Source organism: Salvia miltiorrhiza, chromosome 3 (genome assembly GCF_028751815.1).
Source record: "Salvia miltiorrhiza cultivar Shanhuang (shh) chromosome 3, IMPLAD_Smil_shh, whole genome shotgun sequence".
Classification (NCBI taxonomy): domain Eukaryota; kingdom Viridiplantae; phylum Streptophyta; class Magnoliopsida; order Lamiales; family Lamiaceae; genus Salvia; species Salvia miltiorrhiza.
The window spans coordinates 39,238,508-39,245,811 of record NC_080389.1 but is presented as its reverse complement, the minus strand read 5'-3'; positions in this window follow the sequence as shown (position 1 = coordinate 39,245,811).

Here is a 7,304-nt window from a genome sequence, read left to right as displayed (position 1 = left end):
GTGTTTTCTGAAACATGTAAAAATCCCCTTGTCGTTTATCGCTTTCAATATTTACTTTCCTATCTGTGCACAAACATTTATCAACTGAAATTGATTAACTGCAAAGTGAAAAATAAGTATTGACAACTTGTTTAATCACAAAGGTTATTTCAAAATAAAAGTTTTTCGCTTCCAGTGTTATTAGTCTAACTGATAAATCTTCGGATCATTACTAAGATTCATAACACTCCTCTGTTTTACAAACTCGACTAAAGCCTAACGTGTATCTGTTAAAGTCTTTGACTTAACTAATAACTCTTTACTGAAGAGTATTCAGTATCAGTCGCCAACCTAAGTTTTGCTAAACTCTTTTAACTGAAAAGGGTTGTGTCAGTTTGTTTTCGTTTAAAATAGCCTATAGGTGTATTCCCCCTCCACATACACCTATTCCAGACCTTCCGGGACCAAACACATGGGCCCACATACTTTACACTACAATCTTACACTCCTTAATAACCGTGTTAAAAAGAACTAGGCCAACTGAGGTGGGACGGAAGGAGTATGTACTATAATAATTTTCTATAATAATGAAATATGTGTTAGGTCCTGAGGGTCTCGAATAGGTGTATGGAGGGGGGGAATACACCTATGGGCTATTTTTTACAATCCTCAATCAGAGGGATCTCAGTCAGAGATCAAAATGAAACTTTACATGCAAACGAAGATGCATGTTTCACTGAAATCAGTTTTGACCAAACAGGGTTGACGACTGATACTGAAAGCTCTTCAGTAAAGAGTTATCAGTTAAGTTGTTGGAACTTAACTGATGCAACTAAGGGCTTCAGTCGTGTTTGCTAAAACAGAGTGATAACACTCTTCCTGACTATCAGAAGATAGATCAGTTAGACTGATATCATACGCAGCGGAAATTAAACATAGTTTCACAATAGCGTCGGTGGAACACGTTGTTGGTTATGGTTGCTCTTTGTCGTTAGTCAGTGTTCAGTTTATCAATTCAAATAACTCAAGTAAGAATGTAAAACTGAAAGCTGTAAACAACACAGAGACTTTTACATGGTTCGGTAAAACCCTTTCCTACATCCACGGTTGGTTGATCAGACCAACAATCCACTCCGCAAGTGCTTAACAGGTGCACTGCAAACCGAACCGTGTGCTTGCCGGGTGCACACAACCGTACCACTAAAGAAAACCCTTCTTCAGTACCCACGCTTCACTCGCGTCGGATTTCTCTGCTCAGCACAACCCGTGCTAAGACTTCTCACTCAGAGTCAGAGTACCTTCCTGAACTCCGAACCACTCAAACACTCTTATGGGGGGGTTTGAACGAGTGCCAACTATACTTACAAAGAACAAGTTCTTTGAAGCAAGTTTGACCTTTGGCTTCTGGGTAAACAGAGGTTTGCCTAAGGTCTAAGAGAATATGTGTAATCAGCAGTGACTGATTTTGGCTTTGGAATTCTCTTCTTCGATTCAAGCTTTGGGGAGGTTAAGCTTTAGGATGAGTAGCAATTTCGGCAGAGCTTCAGCTTATGTCGTTGAATCGGTGAAGGTTGAAGTGATCCTCGAGCGCTATTTGTAGGAAACTCTTGAATAGATCCGTTGGCGTAGATCGTCCTGAAGACGTTGGAGAGCAATTCGAATTTGGGCTGAGGCTTCAATTTTCGAGGTTCCTTGTCTGGGTGGAAACGACTCTCTTGATGGATAGGAGATGTGACGTCTCTGAAAAGTAACCACCAGATAGGAATGACCTCTGCAGAGATAAGGATATCCTGTGATATCTGCATTTAATGCGGCTGTACTTGTGAGTACGTGGCTTCCTCTGAACGTTGGAAGATCAGTCCTAGGAGGAATGTTCAACTGATACTTGACTTTAGTATCAGTCCATTGTGCGCATTAAGTAATCAGTCTTCAACTGATACTTCAGTTGGTATCTGCAGTCTTCAGTCTTCAGTCCTTCGTTCTTCAGTCTTCGACACTGCAAGCTAAACTAGAAACGAACTCTAACACTTGAGTTCAAAACAATTCTAGTCTATTACAGTTAAGTCCTATGAATTTTGGTATCATCAAAACAAGGGTTAGGATATTCCACAAGGTTCCCAACAATTTCCCCCTTTTTGATGATGCCAAAACCACACAGCAGTTCTAGACAGCAAAAAGACTGAACTCACAGTATAAGTTCTAAAACTAGGGTGAAAACAGTTCTCCCTTAACAATAGAACCTAAAAACTTGTACTTAGAGTTAAGAACGAAACAGTTCTAAAACAGAACAAGGAGAAGACAAAAAAACATAATCAGAGCCTGGACAAAGAGTCATTGTCTTCAGGTTGAGATCAAAAAGAAGTTCTTTTCATTAATAAAATACTGATAAGCCATCAGTCGAGGTACAGAGCAAGACTTACATTGGAGTAAAACGAAAAACAAAAACAACATGGGAAACCCATGGACTCCAACAGTCTGCTTGGCTGCACCTTGAACTTCTTGATCTTCATCTTCTGTCTTCGTGTCTTCATGTTCCTAAGCTTGTTCCACTCTCACTTGTGAACCGTTGATTTGAGGTCTTATCCTCTTGGCTAATCTTTCTCATGATTAGCCCATTTTTTGATGATGCCAAAACCACACAGCAGTTCTAGACAGCAAAAAGACTGAACTCACAGTACAAGTTCTAAAACTGGGGTGAAAACAGTTCCCCCTTAACAATAGAACCTAAAAACTTGTACTTAGAGTTAAGAACGAAACAGTTCTAAAACAGGACAAGGAGAAGACAAAAAAACATAATCAGAGCCTGGACAAAGAGTCATTGTCTTCAGGTTGAGATCAAAAAGAAGTTCTTTTCATTAATAAAAGACTGATAAGCCATCAGTCGAGGTACAAAGCAAGACTTATATTGGAGTAAAACGAAAAACAAAAACAACATGGGAAACCCATAGACTCCAGCAGTCTGCTTGGCTGCGCCTTGAACTTCTTGATCTTCATCTTCTGTCTTCGTGTCTTCATGTTCCTAAGCTTGTTCCACTCTCACTTGTGAACCGTTGATTTGAGGTCTTATCCTCTTGGCTAATCTTCCTCATGATCATCGGATGATCATTTTGCTTGATCGTCTTCAGTCTTTTGAGAATGAGTCTCTTAAGAATTTCCCCCTTTTTGGCAACATCAAAAAGGTGGGATTTTGACTGAAGGATCAAGCTAAGACCACTGCGTGGAAACAGAATCGCAGAATGGTCCAGAGAAAGATGCTGAAGGTCAAGGGTAGATGGAGAATGCGGAGGGTTTAGAAAAGAAAAATGAAGAGTGAGGGGAGGAGGGATGAAGGAGACGAAGAAAGGGGTAGGGACAGGTTTGCATGACTCTCGAGACTAGGAAGAAGAGAGCAGTAATCATGCAAACCAAAGGAGGTTGAGGAGAGGGTTGATGGTGAAGAGAAAGAAGCATGTGAGGAGAAGTGTGTGGGAAAGGAAAATCGAATCAGTGGCTATCGTGAGGATAGACACTGTCGATGTAGCGCCGGTTGACAACGAGCTCCTGCTCATTGTTGTTGCTCCGCATCGAAGCCCCACAAAAGGCGAGAGGCCTTTCGGTGAAGATGATAAAGTCTGTCCTATTTTAGACAGGTACTTCAAACCGATGCACCGGGCATGAGGATAGAAGACACTCGCTTCGCTGGATACAAGTGAGGGTAGAGCAAACTTTGACGTCGGAGAGACGTTGAGATCCAGTGGAAGGGTCCGGTGAAGACCAGGTGTGTGAGCATCATTCTTCCACTCCATGACTTTGCAGTCATAGATTTCTCCTTTAGTCGGAACAATTTTTCTCTGCAACTTTGGAAAGATTGAAAGTTTTTCTCACAGTGAAGGCTGTGGAGAGTTGTTAGTTGATGCAGAATAATCGTAAAGACAACATGGTATAAATAGACAAGAAGTGAACCATGTAAGAAGATGAAAAGGTTTTTCGAAAATTGTGCCTAGAATGCATTTGAAGAAAAATTCACGTCCGCCGTCACTGCGGGGGACTGAGACTTCAAAAAGTTGAGAGGCATCATTGCATTTTGTCATGTCAATGAGGTTCTCAAGAAATTTTATTGTAGAGGCAAAAAGGTTGGAAAGATTTTTGGCAAAAGATCAGGACAAGTTCAATCAAAACAGATTTTCACTTTTAAACTCTTGTCCTTCTCGTCCAACAATCAGTTAAAGTTTTAGAAAGAAACTGATCAGTTAGAGAAAGATTTTGAACTAGAACTCAAAACTCTTAACTGAAATAACGGATTTAAAAAGTAAGCTTTTAAAATACTTACTGATCAACTGAACATTGTACTCAGTTGATACCACTTGATCCTGGTTGATTCATCAGGATGTCTTCTTTTTCAGATGAGCGTTTAGACTTCATTGTTTTCTACGTCGGTGATCGTAGAATCAGCAGTTGGTTGGCCACCAGTCAGCATGACTGTTTGAGAAAGTCTTCAAACACAGCATCACTCTTCAGGGTTGATGAGGCCGATCTTTCCACACAGATCGTTGAACCTCTCTTCTGGAAGAGCCTTGGTCAGCAGGTCCGCTCTCTGAATAGCAGTGAGAATCCATTCCACAGAGATATTCTTCTTTTCGACATGATCACGGATGAAGTGATGTCGAATAGCAATATGCTTAACTCTGGTGTGATGAACTGGATTCTGGGAGATTGCAATAGCACTGGAGCTGTCGCAATAGATAGAAACTTTCTATTCGTCGATCCCATAGTCCTTTAATTGATGGACTAATCACATGATTTGTGAGCAGCAGCTTCCGGCAGCAACATATTCAGCTTCAATTGTAGAGGTGGCGACTGAAGTCTGCTTCTTTCAAAACCAAGAGATGAGCTTGTTGCCTAGGAATTGACATGTTCCGGAGATTGATTTGCAATCAAGCTTGCATCCACCGAAGTCTGAGTCTGAATATCTGGTGAGCTTGATGTCGTCGCCTGCTGGATACCACAATCCTAAATTGGGTGTGCCTTTGAGATATCTTAGAATCCGCTTTGCTGCATCCAAATGAGCTTCCTTTGGATCTGATTGATATCTTACACATACCCCGACTGCAAATGCGATATCTGGTCTGCTGGCAGTCAAATACAGCAAAGATCCAATGATTTCTCTGTACTTCATCGAAGAGACAGATTTTCCTTCTGAACCTGGATCAACTTTCCAGTTTGTGTTCATTGGGATCTTGACTGATTTCATGTGCTGAATACCGAACTTGGCTATCAGTTCCTTGGCATACTTGGACTGACTGATCAGTATTCCTTCGTTGGTCTGCTTGACTTGCAATCCGAGAAAGAAATTCATTTCTCCCATCATGGATGTGGAGAGTTGGCCCAATTATCATTAACTCCTCTGGCCCAAAACTCTTCCCCAGCCCATTTCCCAAACCCTAGCCCACTACCCCTTCGGATATACCCCATCTCACTCTCTCCCACACCCATCCGCCCCCATCTGCGCCGCTCCATCTTTCCCACCGCCCGTCTCCTCGTTTCGACCTTCGACTTCAATACTCCACCTTCCTTCCCAATAACCTCCCTTTACCTCCCTGATCCATCCCTATCTTGGTTATAAAGCACTCAATTGGGGGAAGAATCTGTAGTGCAAGCTCACAACCTTGAAGGCACTGCTATTCCTTCTGTTTTCCGGCCTGATCTCCGGTGTTGTGGCTGTAAAGAGAGAGCTTCCTCCTTTTGAGAGTTTTGTCACCGGATTCCTGAGAAGGTCTCCTGCTTGGTGATAAAGCTGATCTGCTCTGTATCGCCGGAATCCTGACCATCGGATTCCTGTTTGGTAATACTTGCTGGGTGTGTACGCCATCGGATTCCTGACCACCGGAATCCTGCTGTTGGTGGCTGTACTTCTGAGATCTGGGTGCTAATCTGTTCTTCTTCCACCGTGTCGTGATCATCTAAGCTGCCGGAAGAGCCTTGCCTTAGTGGGAAAATCTGAGCCAAAGTGTCCTTAAGGTACAGGCTGGTGAAGACGAAGAAGAAGAGACGTGAAGAGGAGTTTGGCACTAGAGTGTCGAGTGAAGGCGGCTGGACGGTCGGGAACCAAGAGGTGAACCTCCGGCTAGGCGAAGATACCCAACAGTGGTATCAGAGCCACGAGGACCTAGCCGGGGCACCCTCCGACGGCACCACCTTCACCCCGTCGCCCCTTCGGGATGCGCCGATTCGCTCCCGACGAGCAAGGAAAAAGGTAGGTCCCGCCTCTCCCCTTTCTGGGAGAGACGGCTCTGGTAAATTGGCTTGATCTTGAAACTCCTAGATTCTAGGGTTGGTGTTGCTGCTACTTTTGTGTTTCTTGCATGTTCTGCTTGCTGAGATCTTGGTATCTTGCGATCCTGTCTTGCTTTATGCTTCGGCGTGTTGCCTGAAATCTCGATAAACCCTTGGCATTTCAAGCCGAGTGAGATCTCCCTTGCTTTGGTTCAGTTCGTCTGGATTCTCCTTTAAAGGAGTCTCCTCGTGCGAGTATCCTGGAAAACAAGGGAGAGAGGGGCTTATCTAGATTGGTTGTGTGTGCCTCGTTGTCTTGCTGTTTCTGCTGTTGTTCTGATCTCCCTGGTGATACTGTGTACCCTGATAAACTCTCTTGGATTGAGAGTTTATCTTGCTTTGGACCAAGACAGTCCTCTGGAACTACTTGGAGGGACCAGTGTGAATCCTTGCTCCACAGATCAATCTGTACTGAGATCTGGGCTCTTCTCTGCTCCTTAACTCCAGTTGTTTCCTCCTTGAGGTCCTGGTGACCTTTGTTGTGGTGTTACCTGCTCTGTGCCTTGCTGGAGTGTTCAGCCCTGTTTACTTCTGCATTCACCATGAACAACATGCATATTGCACCATTTAATGGCAGAGATGATTTCCAAGATTGGAAAACCAAAATTGAATGCATTCTGGTTAAAGAAAAGGTCAACAAAGCTATTTTGAATAAGTATGATGAAAAGACCACTGATGACAAATTGCTTGATATGAATGATAATGCTAGAGCTACTATTTTGTTGAACTTGAATAGTTCTGTGGTAAGAAAGGTGTCTCATCATAAATGTGCTAAGGATTTATGGGATGAACTGAATTCTTTGTACTCTGCATCATCTGAAACCTCTGCATGGTCTTTACAAAACCAATTCATGACTTTTCAAATGGATCCTTCAAAGGATGTTGACTCCAACTTGGATGTTTTTTACAAATTATTGCATGATTTAAAACTTGCTGGAGATGACAACATTGAGAAATATGCTCCTCATATTTTGTTAAGTTCTATTCCTGAGTCATTTTCTGAAGTTAAGTCT